Here is a 5,020-nt window from a genome sequence, read left to right as displayed (position 1 = left end):
CTTTTTTCTGCTTTCTACACTTGTTCGGTTGAGTTTGTAAGGTCAGTTAAGATCTATTTTCCCTTGAATGCAGAACAACAAAACTTTATTTCTTAACCTCTCAAAAGTGAAGTTATGGAGAGAAGACTTCCTCCTTTTCAGAATCTTTCAGGTTGTGGCATTTCTAGAAAGCTGCTGAATCACATCCTTCTGATTCATTGTCATGGTAATCAGCCTGCATGAAAACTTATGCATGAAAATATGCAGACCCATTAGACAGAGCACTGCATCTGTCTGGATATTTGGGAGACCATTTTGATAATGCTCTATTGTTTGCGTTGTTGTCTTGGATTACACATAATACGTCTGCAGAACTGCCCATCCCATTTTATGTGGAGACAGACCTCCAGTAGCCAACTGGTTTGCGTCTGCTTTGACTGTTGTGGTTAATGACACTATATTGCAGAAAGATTTTACACCCAGGTAGCCCTTCCCAACACAGCAGCCACTAAATTGTAACCAAAACAGTTCAAGGTCAGTTGCCCCTTCTTCAGGTAGCATGAAGAACACTGGCACTTTCGGATGTTGACACAGAAACAGCAGACGGTGTTTGTATGTAAACCTAGTGAAGTGTCAAACTTTGGACTAGGCCCACAGCTTTTTTTATTCAGGGATGTTAGTGCACAACTCTCAACAGGCCTAGACAGCGTATGTAGTGATGGTAAGGGATTGTGAGACTTGCAGTCCAGCATCTAGAGGGCCACACGATCCCCATTCTATCCCTACCACTTCAACGATGTGTTTGAAAGGCATCTAAGCCTCAGCATGAAGGAGGCTAGGCAAGAATGGCCACTGCTCCATCACCAAGAAAGAGGACATGGGGAACAAGGAATGCCGAAAAGGAAGTCATGTTTGCATTACATTTGCATGGTGCTTAAACTGATACATGTAAATACCGTCACAATTAGACACTATTACATTGAAATAGACATAAACCACGGCTCACCACGTTGCACAAGTTTGTGACACAGCACTGAAATAAAGATAAATCAATCAAATAAAGATAAAGCAATCAACTAAAGAAGCAGGTAAGATACATTCACCAATGGAAGCCACTATTTTCCCTGCTTGGCCAGAGAAACTCAGTGAGGGGCAAGGTGGCCAGTTACACATTATCTGAAAGGAGGGTGTGCATCACCCGAGGAGGACAACTCTTCAGATGGAGGCCAGCCCTCCTTAAAGGAGGACGTATGGCTCCGCTGTGTCAGGCATATACGTAAGTGGTGGAATCTATATTTAGTAAGCAGGTAGTTAAATGCTTGTATCTAAAAACCTAAAATACATTTTATTTAATGGTGAAAATCTTCCCTAGAATGAAATGCATTGCCTGTCCTGAGATGGAGGACATAAAGAGGGCCTATTCCCATCTCTTTCTATCTCCCCCACTCGCCCCCAGTTTAGACTTGCAGAGCCAGTGCATTGAGAGGGAGAACAATTAGTGTTAGTGAAAACTGTAAATGTTATAAAAAGTCATGTTTGCAACTGGAAGGAATGCACAAAACAGATGAAAGCAGATGAAGAACTAAGGGTCAAATGCATCTCCCTGGAAAGTACTATTTGCCCTTTGGGGTGGTTACTCGCTCAGAGAATAATGAGTTTATAGAGCAAATGGAAAGTGTAACAGGAGATACACAGGAGGGGTGGCCTACCAGTTCCTATTGCCTTCCTCCCAGGATCATGCCCATAAAACTGGTAGCTGACCAGGATCATTTTACCTGTATGGGATTGCTATCATACTGTATATATCCATTGACAAAGTATATCAAGCGTTATTTCAGGAGAAATTACCTCACCAATTGTTTTTTCATTTATGATTTTCAAAACAGAAAACATCAGATGGGCCGGAAGGGTTGGGGTTTAAAAAAAAAAGATTGTAAGAGGATATGTCATGTTGGGAATAGATAAGTTGTTGAAATTTGTCTGCCGGAACCATGGAGGAGGTTTGTTTTTATTTAGCCTGATCTTTCACCACAGAACCTCCTCCAGATTTCCAGCACATTCTCTGCCACAGCAGATGTCCTGCTGCTGACTCAATGGGGGCCTTCATTCAGTTCTTACTCTTTCATTCTCTTGTAGAGAGACATCTCTAAAACTCAGTTAATTGCTACTCTCACATATGGCTTACAGGGCATATATTCTCTACTAGAAACGTTCATTAGTTTTATACCAATTCAATTGTCTGACGATTCTTAGGATTTTTACTTTTATGAAAAATGCTGAAAATGCTCTTTTGGTTTTCCATACAGAAAACAAAAGTTTCTGTCAAGAGCTCTCTGGATAAAAGGATCTGACTACAAAACTAGTGTAGGTCTAATAGGGTAGATAAAGGGCAAATGCCATAAGCATCTTCTCCTTCAAGAGAAGGTGCTAAAAACCATTACAGGCTCCGCTCAGCTTTTAGCTACTCTACAATTTACCCCCTTGACTTTTGCCAGAGTTTACATGGTACATTCAATGTATTTTCCATTGACTATATGACATAAAGCTAATCATGAGTAAGCCTGGTCTTTTTTCACGGGCATTCATTGCATTTGTTCAGCTAGAAGAGGCTAGTTCCCCCCCCAAGCAACTGCTTATATTGCTTTTCCCCCTAGTTTTTTGCATGTGTAATCACAATATCAGACCAAAAGGACATTAGAATGTGTGTCCTAGTGTAAAGTTGACAGTGGGACACTTTAAATATATAGCATATATTTAATACAGGCAAGTAACATAGCACTGAATTGATATAATTTACTGTGGAACTATGGTGCTTATCTTACGTAGCACTACACTAGAAAAGAATAAAAATTGTCAAGACAAGCACATTTGAGAGGAATGTTCCCCCTGCACTGGCACACCACGTCTTGACTCTCTTCTGAGCATGTTTTAAATTATACAGCATATTTCCAGTTTAGTGCTATATCAGATAAGCACTGCAGTTTCATGAGTTATTACATAAAACAGTACTATGTCACTAAGAAAAAAGAAATAAAAATTAAGGGGTAGAGAAGGCAGTGTTAATGACACACGTGTGTGTGTGTGTGTGTGTGTGTGTGTGTGTGTGTGTGTGTGTGTGTGTGTGTGTGTGTGTGTGTGTGTGTGTGTGTGTGTGTGTGTGTGTGTGTGTGTGTGTGTGTGTGTGTGTGTGTACACACTGTGATCCTGGTAAGAACTGTAGCAATTTGAGGTATGGTGTGGATTCTAGCCCTGTCAATTGCCCAGAAGAATTAAGCATTCCATGTGAACAGTGATTTAACTGCCTTTTTCAAAATGTGCCATCAAGTAAATGCTGATTTATTCAGGGTTTTCTAGGTAGAAAATGTTCAGAAGTGGTTTACCATTCCCTTCTTCTGGGGAACATCCTGGGACTGTGCAGCTTGCCCAAGGCCACAAAGGTTGGCTCTACTAAGGAAGCACAGTAGGGAATCAAACCGCCAGCCTCTGGGTTCACAGCCAGATAACTAACTTCCTTAGCTTGCCAGGAACCTCCAAATTGACTCACATCAAGCAAGGGCAGCTTCCCTGTCACATCTCATGTGCAAATCACACAGCTGTGGTCAGTCCTCAGACTTCCAAAAGGTGAACATCTGTAGACTTGTGCATCTTCACATTTATGTGGAGAAAATATTATGAAAAGTGAGGTTATTGAGCTTTTCCTGACTTACATAAGGCACAGAAGAGCTCAATAAAATTTATTCTAAATATGCTGGAATAAAAATAGCAGATTAGAATTTGGCATACCCCCCCCCAAAAAAAAACAGGTTTTAATGGGTTCCGAAAATGAAAGATCCTTCACTTGGCACTAGAATGACATGGAAATAGATTCTAGGCAAGCCTCTCTAGGGAGAATGTGAAGGATGAGGGCTGTTTTCTCGCATACTATCTTCTGATTTTCTCATATAATGCTTCTTTTCCAGCTCTTTGTGACTTTAGGGGGTGGGCCATTGGGAGTATATCTACTTTCTTAGTCCTGTAAAATAAAGTAGGAAGAAAATTAAAATGTTTTTAGAAGAGTGGATTCGACAATAATATCTCCAAATCATGAGCATTTGGATTCATTGGTTATTAATGTAATATTAATACAGTGGTTTTCCAATTCACTGAATGCAGCCCGTAATAGAAGAAGTGGAATATACTGTACATTTAAAAACCAAAGTTAACTACACCTCACTTATAAAAGAGACAACAGTCCCACAGTAATGTCCATTGTAATTCAAAGCCAAGACACTTTGAGCACCTATATGCTGATGGAATTTGGAACATGGTTCTGTACTCAGATGCACCACCATATTAAGTCATCCATTTCCTTCTCCCTTATTTCCAAGCTAGAAATCTTACCACAGGGAAGACAATTTACTGACCATTGACACTGGGTGAAAAACATGTAGGCCAATTTATGTCTTTAGTGGTCAGTGAATCATTACCCCAAGCCTAGTGCATAGCCAGACGACCATTTTATTGTAGACGTAGATCATATATCTCCCATTTGTTTTTAGCTGGGTATTACAGGTTAGAATGAAGTCATGCACAGAGTAGGTGAAGCATGTGTGGGAGCAAGGAATTGTATTATCATTGCTGAAGTCCTGCCACTAGAATCCTCCTTTGTCTGAGAAGCCATTCACTTTGACTCTTTGGATTCTCCGAGGGAGGTTTTGAGGTAAAGTTTAATGAAAGGAAGTGACTCAGCAGCCTGGGTAGAGGGAGACAAGGACAAAGCCGGAGTGAAGAGCAAAGCTTTTCGTCTCATGTAGAGAACTATGGCATAAAAAGAAAAGAAGCAAAAAGAGAGGGAAAAGGGGGGAGGAATAGGATAAGAACGCAAGGAAGATGATTAGGTACAATGGAGGAATCTAATTTACTATATGTTTCATATACAGTGCTGTCATAAAGTAACAATAATGTAGTGTTTGCCATTTAGAGGAATGTGCAAACATTTATAATCATACCATACGTATTTGTTACTAAAATTGTATTTTCCCGTTCTTCCTGTGAGGGCTGA

Source organism: Pogona vitticeps, chromosome 2, assembly GCF_051106095.1.
Source record: "Pogona vitticeps strain Pit_001003342236 chromosome 2, PviZW2.1, whole genome shotgun sequence".
In the NCBI taxonomy this organism is placed as follows: domain Eukaryota; kingdom Metazoa; phylum Chordata; class Lepidosauria; order Squamata; family Agamidae; genus Pogona; species Pogona vitticeps.
Note: the sequence above shows the minus strand (reverse complement) of the source record.